The 18,925-nt window shown below is 43.1% G+C and overlaps 1 protein-coding gene across 3 annotated transcripts in view; it reads right to left on the bottom strand.

Annotated features, from left to right (window-relative positions):
• The window catches only part of CHST10 (carbohydrate sulfotransferase 10), a 72,340-nt gene that overhangs the window by 34,988 nt on the left and 18,427 nt on the right, over positions 1-18,925 (bottom strand). The window contains exon 1 of one of the 3 annotated variants that reach the window (XM_078602753.1): positions 13,376-13,604. The exons of 1 other annotated variant lie outside the window; for it this stretch is intronic. The gene's annotated coding sequence lies outside the window, so the exon portion shown is untranslated. Of the gene's footprint in view, positions 1-13,375; positions 13,605-18,925 lie in introns of those variants that run through there. One more of the 3 variants, XM_078602752.1, reaches the window with a different exon arrangement.

Below are 18,925 nucleotides of genomic sequence, written 5' to 3'. Positions count from 1 at the left end.
GCCACAACACGATTAATGATTTTGTCCCTTGGCTTGATGGATGTATCCTCAGATAAGAATACCTAAGGTCATTGCAATATACAAGAGTGATCAAAGCATAGCTCAAGCTGATAGACCGATATCTCCTTTACTCTTCTCGATAAAATTGCTAGAGACATCCAGTATTGTATTTCTCCGTTAAAGCTTGCATGACTAACGTGAAGGGTGGCTTTCACTCAGCGTGCAGCCTGGTCGAATCATTCACCTATTACTGAATGTATCAGGTTTGTTGATTATGTTCATGCAGCTTTAGACCTTTACATCGAACGATGCGCACAGTCTAAACGAGAGCTGTCGTGGCTATAGTTTTTGTCAAATCGGGTTGCTTTGAGTTTGGTTGAGTCAATCCTTATCATAGCAACATAAAAAAGTAAACTATCTATAATACAATGGCCTCCTGTCATAGCCGTGACTCTATTTACAATACACGCATACACAGGCAATTTTATTTTCAATTATAACACCGGTGTGCCATACAACTATCAAAAAACATCTCTTTTAAGAATCTCTTCATATGCAATGTCTATATTTAGATTGTGTAGTATTAACTTAATGGTTTATATAGATTTTTTGAATGCAACAATATATATCTCAATTGTTAAGAGCAAGATTGATAAGCAAGGTGCTTATGACCCATCCAAATAATTAGTCTTAGACTAAATGTGACATGATAATTCTATGACATGATTATGTGACCGTACAATTTTTACCATCTTTACCACATGTTCTGTCTTTTGAGTATATAGCGCTGCATTATTTTATCGTCATATCTACGTTGATTATGTTAATAAATGTTACTTTATTCAAGGAGATGGGGGGGGAAATTAAAGGAATGTGTTTACACACTTTAAAAGGCCTCTTGATTATGCTGGTCACGATACCCAGTCAAAAATGAACACGTCCATACAGAACCGAGAAAAGCATGGACCTTAACCCTGACGTGTAACTTACATAAATGTAAACATCGTGGAACAGCTTCACGCATGATTACCTGTAAAGATTATTAATAACGTAAAATGTTTACGGTCCTGAGTTGTGCCGTTTTCTGCACGGAATCTTTGGCACGGAAACGGCTTTGAACATACGATTTAACGTTTCCGGGATAAAATGGCTCTCGCAAGGATACCCTCAGAAATTTTGGTTGCCGCGCATCGTTGCTTTTAAGCGCTTGGTCTTTTGGGAGCTCTGTATGTGAACAGATTTTGAATATATCAATTACCCACCAAACAACCAAATGGTGTATTCATTTCCTCCGACTCTTGATGTTCATGGCCACGAATTATGTTGACAAGCCGAGGCCGAGCGGCACATTCACGGAGGCCTCAACGCCGAAAGACAGATATCAACAAGACTGCAAACGTCTCCATCATGATGCGGCCTGGAATCTAGACAAGAGGCGGGTTTTTTTGTATGTCAATCCTGGAACGCGGTTTATGGTGTTCTGCAGTAACAGTAGCAGAGACACTGTCGTGAATCGATTGTAAGTGCAGATAATATTGTTGTTGAGGTTTGGCCATTTTTAAATCCTTTAGATTAAGTTCACTTGCTTGCTTGCTTACGCGCTTACGACCGTGCAAATCTTTCAGTCGTTTTTAACCCACTTCCCGTGATCCAATCGAGCTGACATTTTGCACACAGACTCGTTGTGCGTGACAATTTATTTTCGTGAAAATGTTTTCCTAAATTTTCCACTTTTTAGGAAAACAAAAAATTTCATATTTAATTTAAAATACCAATGTGATAAAAATGAAACTCTTACTCAAGAAAAACAGAAATGAATAATAACATAAAACCGATGCCACGCATATAAAGGATTTATAGTGAAAAACGTTGTTTTTACGGGTTAATTTTTGTTGAGTAAATATTGGCAATATTCAGAATTAGGTAGGTTTTGCCAATTGTTCACAGTTTTAGGCGATTTGTCATTAAAACTGGACAAAGACACGACCGCACACGGGCCTAACGCGTCAGATCAAGAGACATCCACTCAGAATGATTATCTTACGGCACGTTATCACCCGACAACTACACGGCAGAGGATAATACCAGGTCACAGCTGCCGAAGCTTGGACTTGGGAGATAAGTGTGAAGGGGCCGCTGGGGTGTGCTGCAATCTTTAAATAAAAGACTATCAATAGCATCGCATGAACGGAGCAGTGCAAAGGGTAAAGCTTCAATATGAAAGTGTCTATGACATTGCAGCGTTTTGTTCAGAGCAAGTAGCAACAGATTACGCTTCGTAATGAATACAGCACAACTATTCTTCTCGAATTATAATTAAAATACCCATGGGGGCAAGGGGATCTCTACTGCCTCCAAGATACCTGAAGATGCACACTGATTAGATGTAAAAAATAAAAAAAACCTTTAATCGTAATTGCAATATGGCAGCCATGGGAAAGTCTTCATGGCACAGCGAGAATCCACAGTGCTGCAGTTTTTATTTCTAGGGATGAAACGAAAATCCCTGTGGGGTCATCACGATACAAGCAAAACATGGTTTGTGGTTTACACAAGACGCATCTTAATGTTAATGCCCCCTCATACACAACCATCTACCGTCATACCCTTGCAGGCTCAGGTTCACCAATAAGCTTCCTTAACAATGAGCCCTTCCGAGTTGCAAACTGGAGCGTACACACTGAATGTTTACAGTGGCCGAAAGCAAGCTTTTTCAACCTTATGGTCATGCCACACCCATACGGATTGACCTAAAAGTCCGGATTCCGCTTAGCTTTTAATGTATGTATGGTTGAACTTCTTTCGCACCGCACATACCCAACCGTGCTAATCGGAGGTGCGGGGAAGGACAACATACTCAACACAAAAAGCAGTTCTATAAAAATTAGCTTTAAATATAGATTTTAAAATAGCTTTGTAAATATACAATAATAAAACTATAATCTAGATGTATGGCTCTCTCATGGTGGAAGCTTCCTTTGCGAAATCCCCAGATGCCTGATTTAGAACCCGTGACAGACATTGCGCCCAAGTCCAATTGGCATAACTGGGGGGTGGTGAATAATACATATTTGTCCCTCAATACAATCCCGGTGGGCAACAACAGAGATGGTTGAAAGGAGCGAGAGGGGGGGTAGAAGCAATCGTATTTCATTATAATTCCATAAATGTGAAACACAGCATGGTAACAGTATTACATGAGAAACAACAAATATTGTAGTGATGCATAGTTAGGAATACGATACCGGGTTATTCATAATGAACAAAGATTTTCTTTTTGGAACTGACAATCACTAAAATGCCAATTAAAAGTTAAAAGTACATTTTCAATGAACAAAAAAAACCCAACCCCGTGACCCCAATACCATGAAAAACTTGATCCAGGGAATCAAACGCTCGTCCTTCACACATCAAGCGACGACGCCTCTTGAGACAGGGTCGTAGTGACAACATTCTGTTGGTTCGCGTCTCCTCAACAACAGACGACAGTTGTTTTCCCACAATTAACGCGACTGACGGCAAGTGCGGCAACTCCTCCTCCACCACCACCTCCACTCTCTACTCCCCTCACCCAGGATGTCCGTGACCTGTGCCACTAAGCCGGTCGTCCAATGGATAAGCATTACCACTGCCATCCGGACGTTGATAATTTTCAAAGAGTTATATATATTTTTTTTATTGTCAGCGAGAAACGCTTTTTTTACGTAGACTTATTCAAACAAAAACATTTGGGACCAGAAAATTAAATGCACACGTTCAGACACATAATAAAAAACTGCCTCGATTGCAAGTACTTTACAATAGTGTGTTTATTGTACTGTAATTTGTGCTATGTAGTGCACTGCATTTCTGCTGCTGTATGGTGTAATTCGGTGCTGTAAAGAGCGCATATTGTTGTTACTTGTGTAATGAGTCCAACTGAGTTGCAGACGTTGTCTTGGGAGCAACACTATTTATTCAATAACTCAACATAACATAACACAACCTACACTTGGGTGTTGAATGCTCATCTAGCCACGCTGCGGTAGAATAAGACACGGTTAGCTATCCCGGCCCAGACCACAAGCCGAGTCCCGGACTATGTGGCTAGAGGCTTCTTTTACCTGGCGTGAACACGAAGAACCCCGAGCCCCTCACGGGTCCCCGTTAAATCGGCCTGGGTTGGGGTTGGCTCCGCCCCTCGCCCCGCCCATCTTCTAGATCTCTCGAGCTCTTTCCCGAAGGCTCTCTGAGAGCTCTTTTATACCACGTGACCGACCAGCGGCCCCCGTCCACTGGTGCCCCCCCTCCAATATCATGCGGTCACGTGTCGGCAGGTCAACCAGCGTATCATGCCCCAACGTAACCCCGCGCTGACCAGCGCTCACCCAAGCCCCGCTAGGGCTGGTACTACGCCCGGTAAGCGGGCTACACATAATGCCAACACATTATCCGCCGTGGCTTCATAAGCCCGGCACCACAGTGACAATCACAGTCACTACACTTGTACCATGTGACGCACTACAGCGCTGGGGGTTTTTTAAATTCCTGGATGGTATTTGGAATTATGCGAGGTCGAACCAGAGGCATTTGTTAACATTACATGGTGGCGATTTCACAGAAAATGGGCACGGATTTTATTTCAAAGTAATTTTTTGCCCTGTACGAGGTCAAATTTCAAATTTCTCACGTGTGCAACTCAATTTGGGACTAGATTTCTTTACCATCGACTGGCAAGGTCCCCTATCGAGAATGAACCTGGATAGTGAAGGAATTGGCCCCTGTGTTTCAGTTGCAGCAATTTATTTGTTCTGAGCTCCTGTACCGGCATCGTGTTGAACTTTATTACACAGGGCACTGCACAATTTAGACAGACATAGGAGGCCAACCGAGAAATACGTCTGGGTTTGGTCTGCAGTGGAAATGGTGGTGACGGTTACTGAAAAGGGGGACCAAGTCACACCAATCTGGGTTCAGAACCTGGGGTACCCCTATCTTCCATGTGACCACTTGGCACTGGGAGCAGTTGGGAGCTATGAAAGGTGGAAAAATGTAACTTAACAAAAAACAAGTTTTACTGTAATATAAGTATAACCCGTAAAAACAAAGTTTTTCACTATAAATCCTTTATATGCGTGGCAGCGAACTTAATATAAAGGATTTAAAAATATATTCGCCTGTGGAGGACGCGGGGATCGATCCCGCGACCTTTGGTATGGGAAGCGAGGGCGCTACCAACTGCGCTACTCCGCCACGGCCTGTGGAGGGGTTACGCTCTGGGCTCTTATACTGTGACGTTCAGCCAAAGCGATGAATGAGTTCTATTTGAATATATGTAAAATATTTTTTTTTGCCTAAAAAGTGTAAAATTTTGGGAATTTTTTTTTCACAAACATTAATTGTCTGGCACAACGAGTCTGTGTGGAAAATGTCAGCTCGATTGGATCACGGGAAGTGGGTTAAAAAACGACCGAAAGATTTGCACGGTCGTAAGCAAGCAAGCACGCAAGCAAGCAAGCATGCGAACTTAATATAAAGGATTTTTAAAAAAGCTCTCGCCGTTTGTGTCCACATTTAACACCTCGCATGATTCACAAATGTATAGGAAAAAATGTTCCGGCCAATATCCCAGCCCAATTCTCAAAATTACCTAACGTTTGGGAAAAAAAAACTAACTCAATAAATAATCTTATTGGTCCGTGGAAATGGTGACTACTCTCCATCTACCTCGACTCACTCAAGCCACGTCGCCCCCCATGTAAATGCGAGCATATATACCCTATGTCATGTCCATATGAAACTATGTGTACCTATTGTCTTATATTGTATAATATGTGTGTGAACATGTCTTGTACTTACTTTGCGATGTATAGTGTTACTAGCCTTTTGCCCGTCCAAGGACGGGTGTATTGCATTAAATCTGAAACTTGCAAGCGGGAAGCAGACCGCGACGTGAGATTCATTGCATCCATTTGTGTGCAATTTGTAAGGCCGCAGTGACACAGACTTATTTCATTTAAAGGTTATAATCCGTTGTTCATCATGTCCTTTTTACTTACTCAAGAGTTACGCAGATCGCGTGACGTGAGGGTTCTGCCTTTGTAGTGAGGGTTACAAGTTGACGCTGAGGGGGGAGAAGACGCCACGCCCCCCATGTGGAGTGACGTCACCCGCTAATAAATATTAATGTACGGGGGGTGTCCATTTGGAGGACGTCACTGGTTCATGATTATTGAGGGAGGCTGTTGGATGTGGAGTGACGTCTCCTGCTCATGATTATTAATGAGGGGCGGGTCCATGTGGAGAACGTAACCTGTTCATGATTATTAATGAGGGGGGCTGGTGAATGTTAAGTGACGCCACGAGCGTTAAGGACAGACATTTCTGGGTGATTATCATAGGTCTTCTTCCTCACTAAATTGTATGGTTTTAGATTTTATTAAATCTTTACAAACGGAGTATTGGAGTGCTGGAACGTATCTCCTGTATCTCAGTTATTCGTTATGGGAAATAGCTAACCAGTTAACGTCGTATCAGTTTAAGTCGTGTTTTCCAGGATCACAACCCCGACTTAAACTGATCACTCATAAGAGTTGATTACTTGGGCCCCTTTAAAAAATGGCAGTGGTCTCAACGTCCTGTCTCCCGAAGACAGGAAACCCCCTTACAAGCCACTGCTCGCGTGACCCAGCCGATTATGCAAATTGTCACCAAGTCAACGCCCATCACCTCCTGTTCCGATTATAGTCGAGTAATCGAACCGATAATTGGCAAAGCAATCAAATACTGTACTTAAATAATAATCAATAACTTAAATACCGTACCACAATTGGAAAGTGTTGCTCTAATATATATAAAGACAAATATTCCCCATATAGCATTTAACATACTGTAGGGGCAAGTGCTGTTAGCGAGCACCTATGAAGGCTGGAATGGTACAACAAGGTGTGGCCAGCACGATGCCCGACCACCTTTGTATCCCCAGTGGCGTCGCTAACACAACGCACCAGGTACTCATTTCAGGCTGAGTCGACCGAAGGGAGGCCCAAGACCGATTCAGATAATCGTCAATTTTTTTGGCCGTGAGCGGGAATCGAACTCTGGTCACAGGGTTTGTAACGCAGCGCGCTAACCGCTACAAAACTGATCCCCTATTAATATATATACACACAAAGTGGGCCATACATTTTTTACATTAAATAAACTTAGGCCTTTCGAAGCTTCCACGTGGTTACGTTCACTTACGTTTACCGATACCTGTGTCGATGTCGTTGTTGAAAACAAGTGTGTGCATGCATGCAGGGTAACGATAACGTTACGCATATAATTCCAACTACCCATTACAAATCGCACTTGATTTGTCATCAATTAAATATGAGAGCGTCAAGCACTGGTTCCAACGAGTTAGTGTACTGTAAAAGACACAATACACAAATAGACTTTCCCATAAAATAATTATCATAAGCTTGAGGGAATAGATTCCTAAAATTATTAAATATGTAACAAGCGCTGAAGAAATGTATATAAATGCACATTTTTAAACCCCTGAAAGTTCTATAATTGCTGTATCTAAACTGCAGCATATACATTTGATCGGGACATAAATTTCAAATGGCACAAACTCAACATTTAAAAGTCAGTTGTGAAAACATAAGCTAGGCTATCAAGTGTAAAATTAAGAAATATATAAGCAATGTAAAATGTCACATGTTGGCCTTGAAGCTTCAAGTGAGGATTTTTCTTGGCCTAACTGAATTGCCAACTGGAAAGACCAAAAGACTACTCTCCACAACAAACGGATCTGAACCTGACCCAAGGCTGATATGCACAAACGCCCACAAAACCTTTGCCTGTAATGAGCTGTTTAGCAATAACTATTTCCAAACGTATGTCAATTGTTTTATCAGTAACATAGCAGGATTCCCTGGTTATTTCCTTAAAGACCTCCCAGTTGTATTTGTTAAAGAAGAGGCTATTGTGTGCCTGGTGTCGTGGTCAACCTTAGTCAAATCGTCCCGAAGTTACCTAATTGAGATTTTCCACACCGCAACATCATTCACTACTGGCTATATACCGTCTGTAGAAGTGTAATGGTTCGATAGAGGCACTTACACTTGTGTGGAGGCAACACTATTTATTTAACACAACTGCAACACACTCCACACATAAGGTGGTGACCACCGCCCTACTCTCACTAACACTCGGGTACTACTTGGCGTGGCCAAGCCAAGAGGGCTTCTGCTTGACCACGATGACTGGAGGCTTCTCTCTTCAGTTTTCATACGATGGCTTCATCCCAGGCACCAACAGTCCCGCTCTGCGCGCTGAGCCCGCTTAAAAGCCTCTCCGGCATGGCCAGCCACACCCTGACCACGCCCCCCTTCTCGAACCCACGAGAAGGCTCCACTCCCTGACCACGTGACCCCCAGGGTCCCCTCTTGGATCAGGTCACGTGTCCAGCCGGGGTCGCTCGGAGTGCCATGGCCTGACACAACCCCCGTGGCACCCATCAACAGCCTCCAAACCGAACAGGCAGTGCCGTCACGCATACAGACCCAACATGGCAGTGACATCATGTGTATACAGAGCCGGTACAGTAGTGACGTCATATGTCACTACATCAGCATAGCGACTTTGTGAAAGTCCTGCATTATAACATGAAGCGAGCAGCAAATGTGCTAAATTATTACCATTATTAACTTTCACATTCCAGTATTTCACTTTGTGGATGTAGAATTACGTGCGGTGGAGAGTTTATCAGGCGGGATGGATATAAACTGTTTTTAAATGTGGCCAGTCTTGTACGGCCAGATGAACCATCACGTAAGTAACAAACTAGATCAGTTAGACAAGACACTCTAGAAATCACACTTATCTTTGACTGCAACAATGTCCACATCGGATTGGGAACATGTAGACAATATGACTGCCTCTTCAGCTGCCACTATGTCGACCAAATGTAAGGACGACTTGATTTCCAAATTCAACCGCCTCTCAAACAAGAGACCGGACCCACACACCGAAAAGCTAGACGTTAACAAAGTAGTAATTAATCACATTAACAGTTCAATTTCTGATGGTCTAAAATCCGTTTTAGCTAAAGGGCTAAAGTTTGCAGTCACACCTAGACACATAGCAGTTAATGATATCATTGCCCAAGTAGATGTGGCTCTCAAGGGCCTGGGTCACATCGCTGCAGACGTAGCAAGATCTGAAATCGCTGCAACCCTCAAAAACGCTAAGATGCCAGCTAGCAACATCAGCAAAGATGAGCGTTTTGAATTAGCTCAATTAAAAAAAGAGGGTTGACATTGTCATCCTCTCAGCCGACAAAGGCAATGCCACTGTCATCATGGACAAAATAGAATACAACAACAAAATTCAATAACTACTCAATGATGGCAGCTATACAAAAATAAAAAGAGACCCCACCAACAGCCTCGTCATTAAAACCAACAATATCATTTCTGATTCAACCGCATTAATTGATCAAACCAAACAGTTCTCGTTGAAACTTTCTGCAGCCAGGCCACCAAGATTATATGGCTTGCCAAAGATACATAAAGAAGATACACCCCTTCGTCCCATTGTTTCTACTATCAACTCCACCACCGACAAACTGGCTCGTTTTTTGTCTGAAATCCTGCGGCCTTTCACTGGAAAAAACACCTCTGTGGTACTAAACTCCACTCACTTGGTATCGACAATCAAGGGAATGTCCCTGTCCCCAGACGACCTGCTTGTCAGTTTTGATGTGGTTTCCTTATTCACCAAAGTTCCTGTACCTGACACCATTGCAATCATTGAAGACTTGGTTCATCAAGGACTGAATACTGAGGTACCCCCCCCCCCCCCCTTGTGAGACACTGCTTAACCAATACATACTTCACCTGGAATGGAATTTTCTACAAACAAACTGAGGGCACCCCAATGGGCTTCCCCCTATCTCCGGTTGTAGCCAACGTTTTCATGGAGAAATTTGAGACTGATGCCATCCAGACTGCCACTCTACGCCCGACCTTATGGAAGAGGTACGTAGATGACAGTTTTGCCATCTGGCCACATGGCCGGCCTGCTCTAGACCAATTCCTCGACAACATCAATTCCATACACCCCCCCCCATCAGATTCACCATGGAAGTCGAAAAAGATGGCAAGCTACCCTTTTTGGATGTCCTAATTAAAAGAAGACCTGATGGTTCAATGAGCCACTCTGTCTACAGGAAAGCTACCCATATGGATGCTTACCTAAAACCGGATTCCCACCACCATCCATCCAAGAATAATTCCCTCATCAAGACTCTACACCATAGAGCCCAATGCATCTCCGACCAGGAACACATTGTCAGTGAACTCAAGCACATACGCCAAGCTCTTAAGGCTAATGTTTACTCCGACTACACAATCCGCAAAGCCATCACTCCAACCATCAAGAAGGATCCTGTTGAGGAGCCATTCAAAACCATCAGCTTACCCTACATTGCGGGGGTCACAAAATATCTCCAAAATCCTGAATAAACACAAGATCCAGGTCCGATTCAACACAGTACATAAAATCCGTGATCTGGTCCCGTCTGTAAAAGATGTGGTTCCAGACATACAGTACCCTGGCGTCTACAAACTAAGTTGCCTCTGTGGTAGCAGTTACATTGGAGAAACCAAACGACATGTCTCGGACCGCATCCGTGAACATAAAGCAGACCTGAAACACGGTAGGACAACCACCTCAGCCATGGCAGATCACTGTTACAATTCAGTGGGCTCACATGACATTGACTTCTCCAAGACAGAGGTTCTATGCAAGCCACCGGGCTACCATGAGAGATTCGTTCATGAGGCGATCCACATATACAAACACAGAGACAATTTCAACCGAGAAGATGGATTATGGCTCAGCAATCATTGGAAGGACATAATAAACCATTTCGGATCTTAACTGATTGTGTTCACGTTTGCGGTGACTTTCAGACCGCAGTCCACTCACTGGCATTGACCATATATCTTTTGTATTCTCCACAGGGAATGGAGTCTTTGCTCCGCTGCAAGTCTCCTTTCACCACTCTCCCATTGACATATTTCGTTGCTTCCTCTTAGTACCTTTCCCGCGACGGTTAATAGTATAGTGTATAGCAGATTATATAATAATAAATAGTATAAAAGTGTAATGTTTAATATAATGTATAAGGTAATATATTGTATCGTAATTGTATAGTGAATATACAGCAGTGTGGTATACAGTATGGTGGGTAGAATAATACATAGTGTAATATTACAATGTATAGTCTAAAGTATAGGGTGGTGTATAGTAATGCAGTATATAATTTAATGTTGGGTTTGTCTATGGCAGTATATAGTACGGGGTAGATCCGTGTGATGTAAGAAAACGTTTAGCTGGAGGCATATTATATTTTTTGCGACAAAGAATTGTAATGTATGACTTACTGTTAGTAGCTCAGCTTATTGGAGAGTATATTTAGTATATTGATGATATTGATGTACACTATGAGACCTCCTTTACCAGTGGCAAAATGTAGTAATAGGTTTTTACCCTTTCAACTGGTACAAAAACTGACACCTTTATACAAGGCATCATGTTTGCAATAACCACAACACAAGCAGTCAAAATACAAACAAAAAGAAACAACTCTGATGAAGATAATGATATGCACTGTCCTTGAAGTTGATTGGTCCACACCCGAGACAGCTTTTCTTAGAGCCTAGTCTCCCCATTGGTGTTGGACCAGATGACGCCAAAAGGCGTACAACTGAATAACAGCGCACTATCAGAGTATTGAGAGCTCGGGATAAGCATTTACACTGAGACCTCCTTTACCAGTGGCAAAATATCGTAATAGGTTTTTACCCTTTAAACTGGTACAAAAACTGACACCTTTATACAAGGCATCATGTTTGCAATAACCACAACTCTGATAGTGTGCTGTCTTTGAGTTGTACGCCTTTTGGCGTCATCTGGTCCAATACCAATGGAGACTAGGCTCTAAGAAAAGCTGTCTCGGGTGTGGACCAATCAACTTCAAGGACAGCGCATATCATTATCATCATCAGAGTTGTTTCTTTTTGTTAGCATTTTGACTGCTTGTGTTACGATATTGATGTAGTTTATATTTTAATTTTTTACGTGGTGGTTTGGCTGCTGCAGCTCCTTACTAATAAAATTCCTTCCCTTTATTACTGCTAACCATACTTCCTCCCTTTGTTGCTGCTAATCCTACATAATGCACGGACATAATATGATTTTGAAACCCCCCCCCCACCTCCTATGCATTCCACAAGTAGTGACTAATCCCATATCTACATTTTCCATAAATATGCTAAATTCATCTGTTGATATGCAAATTCCTTTGTCAAGGCGCTCTTCCTCCTCTAACCCAGCTTAAATATACGCTGCCAAGCTTGGTGGTGTTCATTCAGACGCTGTCTTTCCGACAGACCTGTTCTTCACCTGAGGACGGCTGCTTGCGTTTTAGCCGAAACGTCGTGAGAATTGTATTTGATTATGTTATATTTTTATTATTTTATTATTTACCTTCTACGTGACTTTACCGAAAGAACCAAGAAGAAAAAAAACTAATTGTCTCTAGCGCTAATGCTCACGTGCCTTATTGAACAGCTCAGTTCACACCCAAACAATACATTGTGTCACATCTCATTAAAATACTAAAACTTATTTTGGTTTCATTTTACCAGTTAAGGCCTGCTGAGCTACATACTGTAGCTCTTTTTCAGAAGTGACCTGGCAAGAAATGATAACTCAACGAAGTGGCTTACTATGTGGAAATGAATAGCAGCCAAATACCCTAAACGCACGTTTCTAAATTTTGAGGGAAAAACTAGAGGACCCGGATAAAATTCCACACAACCACAGGGATAACATGCAAACTCCAAATATACAGGTGTTAGGGTTGGGATCGAACTCACACCCTCCTGTATACCAGGTGATGTAGTTAACATCTCGCAATCGTGGCACCCTTCGTCAAGGTCAATGTGGCTTGTCCCTCAATAATTAAACATCCCACAAAAAAAGACATGGCCTTAATAGTCCCAACATGCATTTTAATCACTAAATGGTTAGTATTACTTTAGCCAGTCTTACCAACGTGCAAATATAATATACACAAGTATACAAGTGAATAACGCACCTTCAAAACATACACGCAAACGTAAAATTAGAACATGCAAAGTACATCTTGTAATACGTTTGAAAATTATACTTTTCAAAATTTTTTTTGCAATTGCAGGTGCTCACTGCTTTACAGATCACACAAAACTCACTGCATAAAAGAATCCATCAAACTCTGGCGATTGCGTGAATGCTAACGCAGACTACAAAAAACCCTATGCTTGAGGCCAACACATTCCAGATGTTGCAAACCCACCTTAGCCACGCCAACAGGAACCCCATTCCACAGCACAACAGTAGCATACATCGAGCTCGCCGAAAAAACAACTTTACGGCTCCTTCCAATACATCACCCACTGCTTTTACCAACACCCACGTTCCATTCTTCTCGGTTTGCTTACATTCACGAAGCCCATTCAAGTGAGGCACCGACTCTAGGATCTGACGACACTCTGTAGACGACGCGGGAGTTTTTTTGACCCCCCCCGCTTCGTCACACGGCGTCACAAAAAGTCAGAACCCCCCTCAAATATGACGTCACAAAACCATGCCCCCCCCCCCCCCCCAAAATATAAAACATGCTTCAAATCGCTTTAAACTATTGTCATTGTAGTGCGTATTTAATGTGGCGCTGCACTCTGATGTTGGAGAAAACATTTATTAAAAAGTCTATTTAATTAAGTAGAACGTGTTGTCTATAAAGTTGCGCATTTTACGTGACGTCACATTTCTCAACCCCCCCACCCTCGTCACACACATGTCTGACCCCCACCCCCCTAGGTGCGTGACGTCATTTATGGACGGCCCTTAACCTGACCTTCGTTGTTATCTCCACCCCCTAGAAAATGCTCCGTTGATAATTAACTCGTGCTGTAGTTGCCAAGTACAGCACGATTGTTGCCTTCTTGTTACCTGGAGGACAAGAGATTGCCGTGTGTGTGCGAGTTACAGGCCGCTTGAGAAAACGTGGCTATGGCCATATAAAAGGATAAGAGGGTTGTTATTTGGAGCGCTTAAGATCGATGCGCGGCACAGTGCAAATTCTATTTTTAATTTCACCTCTTAATTATCTCAATTGGAATAAGCGACGGCGGCAGCATCGCCCCCTCTTGCGAACAAAGCTGGGGTGGGGACCCTCCTGAAAACGAGTCTTGAGACTCAGCGAGGCTTTCCTGGGTACACAAGTGAAAATATATTTTTTATTGTCCTTGGGAGTAATTAACGGTTTTCTATTATATATTTCTTTGTTATATACTGAATGTAAACATGACTTAAACATGCCACCTGTTTAAACAAAACAAAAAAACCTCTCATTAATATTTTATTCTTGGTTTAAACAGTACTTTAAAACAAAAATATGGTACATACATGTGTAGTGACATCGCTCGATGTCACTGTGTGGTGCTGGCCCTCGAGGCACGGCATGCGATGTATTGACATCGCGGACACCACTTGGATGTGGGTGCAGTACCGGCCCTAGAGGGGCTCGGTGAGCGCTGATCGAAAGCGCTGGATGGCACCACGCTCGGCGTGCAGTGCTGGCCCTTACAGGATAGGGTGTGGGAGTGCCGGCCATGGAGATGGGGTTACTATAGGCGATGGAACTCTGGTTGACCCCAGAGGACGCGTGACCGGTTAAGTCTACACAGGGGCCCCAAGTGGGGGCTAGGGGTGGTCACGTGTCAGGGCGAGATTCTGCTAGCGGATTCTGGAAGGTGGTCGTGGCCAAGGGCGGAGCCAGCCACGCCACAGAGGATATAAGCTGGGTCCCCCAGAGGTACCGGCGCTGTTGTTGATCCTGAAGACACCTTCATCTACGTTCTACGTCCTACAGAGTCTCCAACACGTGGACCGGGACCCAAGCTGGGGTCCGGTCCATTGTAGCTAGTTACGGTGTAATTAGTGTAGTTAGCCTGGTGGTTACCACCATAGGTTGTTATTCTGTAAAGGGGCAGTTACCCCGTGTGTTGGTGCTAATAAATGCGTTGCCTCCAAGCCTCCAAGGAGTACGTCTGCGACTCAGTTGAACTCACTACACATGCACCGTGTAAAAAGGGTTGGTGATATGGGATCTCTTGACGTCATTCACAATAGTAGGCCATTATGCACAGCGTCAGTCCAAATCTTGACAAATTTACTGCAGATTACTCGGTTGGAATTGTTCAGAGCAACCATTGCCCCCGTTCTGCAACAACTGCCATTCGCCACTAAGTGGCGGTGACGTAACCACGGCGCTTGTGCCAGGCTATGTGCACGTTTAGGCCACGTGAAGTGTCAAACGCCCGCTGGCAGGAGGTCACGTGGCAGACGCAGGTGCCACAGGTCGACTGACTGAGTGGCCGATGCGCCACCTGTGCCCCCTACTGTGCCAACTTGCTGTGCTTTAGCCACCCGGCGCTCCGCTCGTTGTTATGAGCATCTCTCCTCCGCCCTCCGTTGTTGTTGGAGGGTGACTACCTCCAACTGCCCAGTAGCATCCTTCACTGCTGGTATCAGTCATCGGCAAGTCCACTCAGCTCCACATCCTCCTGTATCACATCACTCCATCTTCACGTGGACCTATTTCTAACAAGCCCCCCGTGAATTCATTATTTTATTCTCTCTCTCTTTACACACCCCCTTGTATTTTGTTAGATGCCAATGCCACTACAGCTTTCGAGATTCATAAAGTTTCCAGTTTATCACGGAGGCTTCCATTACTATTGAAATTCAGACAACCAGCCCATTCTCTCCCACGCTGGAGTTTGATAAAATACAGAAATAGAGAGTACACCATGGGTCAGGTTCACATCTTGACGACACCTCCAAAACACACACTGTGTGTGTGAAGTGGGGCTCACAGTTGGCAAGTCATGAGACACATTGGCCCATTTTCACAAACATGGGGAGATGTGAACATTTGTCGAGATGTGAATGAAAGATTAACTATATCACCGCAAAGTAAACATTCCGACCGTGCAATTTCTCATTTTCTTGCTTTTAATTGTAGGCATGTTGCATTTCTTCTGCAACGTAACATAGTCAACCGTGCTAATCGGAGGTTGCAAAATTACCGAGCATGTTTATACTCAACGGATAAGGACATTTGTATACTTAATTTAACCGCACTTTTAGTCGGTTTACTTTGTGCAATTGTATTTTAAATGTATATTGTATGTGTTGTATTGTTTAGACTGTACAACGAAATATTGAGTTTAAAAAAATGTGGTATGAGATTATGGTTATGTTTCCCTGTAACCAGCATGTTGTGCAAATGGTACCTTATATCTGAACCGGGACTGTATCTCCGCTTGACAAACCCACACTGGCCAGCGTGGGTAAGTATGACAAAGCAATCTCCAAGCCTGGACCAAGTGGGGAGTCCTTCATCCCGCAGTGAATTGACAAAGGGCTGGACCTTATTATTATCGCTTTCAGAAGAGTTGCAATAGCCTCTCGGATTTACAGAATTTTGATCAGCCATTTGTTAGATTACATAAGAATGCCCCTACAGAGAATAACATATAAAACCCACCACGATGCACAGGATATAACTTTTATAGAAAATGAAAAAATGAACTCAACCAATAAAGGCTTGTCATTTTCTATCACCGTCTAAACTTTCCAAGGCTCTAAAATCCTTCAAGCAATTTTCATCACACCACTGCGGAAACATTATGGCTGCACTTTTCCATGCTTCTTGTTATTGGAGTCATTGTTTCTGGTTCCTGCTGCCGCTGCAATGAAGTAGATTTACGCCATCTGTCTGTGGCGTTATGCACGACTGTGACAGCAATGCAACACAATGTAATACGAACATTTGAAATAATGCACACAAACACTCTGAAGCAATACGCGTGATTTTACAAAGATGTTCACTTGCGGTACATGTGTTTTATATATATAGCAAACGTTTTAAACATTGACGTCTCATCAGGCCCCATGGTGCAAAGTGCAGTCTCAAACTATTGTAATCCATCCATAATACAGGTTTATTTGGGTGAGATCGCATAAATATGTCGTTACACTCGCCACCACCCGACACAGCCAATTAGTAAGGTTGGCCAAGTCAACAGAACATGCAAATTCGTTACTAGTACAGCACACCGGTAAGCAAAGCCACAACATTTACAATCTGAGTATGACGTTTCGCCAGTAATTTCAACTTGCTTCACAAGTAGCTTCATCTAGTTGCAATTACTGGCAAAACGTCGTACTCAGATTGTAAATGTTGCGGCTTTGCTCTCCAACACACCGGTGTGCTGCACTAATAACGAATTGGCATGTTCTGTTTACATGACAAACCTTACTAATTGGCTGTGTTGGGTAGTGGAGGGTTTAACGACACATATTTACGCGATCCAACCCAAAAAAACCTGTATTATGGATATTGGTCGTGAAACCCTACGTATTGGATATTGTAATCCACTCCATCTCTCTGGCCTCTATATCGCCGTGGTATGAAGAAGGGCCATTGCCAAAGACATCGCCTATTATGTAATTTTCCTTTTAAGGCCACTGTGTTGGGGTGGTTTGTTGCACTATCACCAAATGATATGGAAAAAAATACAGGTTGTAAGACATTGCAATTATGTATGTTGAACTTTTTTCGTACCGTACGTAGCCAACCGTGCTAATCGGAGGTGTGGGGCAAGGACAACAAACTAAACACGAAAAGCAGTTCTAAAGACATGAAATTACATTTGAACAAATTACATTGTCAGACAAACCACTCCTCAAATTTGGGGATCCAAATGGGGGCATTCTTAATTACTATACTTAAAAAAACATGTTGCAAAACAATGATATCACTTTCTAATATTTGACTCTATTTCAACTAATCTGATTAATTAGCCTTTTGCCCATCCAAGGACGGGTGTATTGCAGTAAATCTGAAACTTGCAAGCGAAAAGCAGGCCGTGACGTGATATTAATTGCATTAATGCGTGTGCAATTTGTAAGGGCGCGGTGACACAAACCTATTTCATTTTATGGTTATAATCCCTCGTTCATCATGACGTCCTTTTTACTTTGATGTCTCAATAGCGTTATGGAGATCGCGTGACGCGAGGGTTCTGCCTTTGTATTGAGGGTTGTAAGTTGACGCCAAGGAGGGGGGAGGAGGCGTCTCGGCCCCCCCATGTAGAGTGACGTCAGCCGCTAATTATTATGAATGGAGGGGGGGTGTCCATTTAGAGGACATCACCTGTTAATGATTATTAATGGAGGCTGTTCGATGTGGAGTGACGTCACCTGCTCATGATTATTAATGAGGGGGGAGGGTGCTCCATGTGGAGTGATGTGACCTGCTCATTATTATTAATGAGGTGGGAGTCCATGTGGAGGATGTAACCTGTTCATGATTATTAATGAGAGGGGCTGGTCAACGTGGAGTGACGTCACTATCATTGCACACAGACATTCTTGGCTCATTATAGTAGATCATAATAATGGGGGGGGGGGGGGGGTGCCCATTTGGAGGACGGCACCTGTTCATGATTATTAATGAGGAGGGGGGGTCCATTTGGAGGACGTTACCTGCTCATGAATATTAATGAGGGGGGCTGGTCGATGTGGAGTGACGTCACAAGCTTTAAGGACAGACATTCCTGGGTGATTATAGTAGGTATTTATCTTTTATTAAGATTACATGTATAAAATATATTTATTCACTTGTACAGCAATGATACCTTATGAAAACATTACCGACAATAACATATGGATAAGAAACATTGCACAAATGCAGAAAAGCGTGCAATTAAAGCATAGAGGTGCGTGCGTGAAATTATCTACCGAGACAGAAATGGGAACACGTGGATATATGAAC

This window comes from Lampetra planeri, chromosome 19, assembly GCF_965212315.1.
Source record: "Lampetra planeri chromosome 19, kcLamPlan1.2.h2, whole genome shotgun sequence".
Lineage (NCBI taxonomy): Eukaryota > Metazoa > Chordata > Hyperoartia > Petromyzontiformes > Petromyzontidae > Lampetra > Lampetra planeri.
The sequence above is the reverse complement of the archived record's forward strand: the minus strand, read 5'-3'. Positions and strand labels throughout refer to the sequence as shown.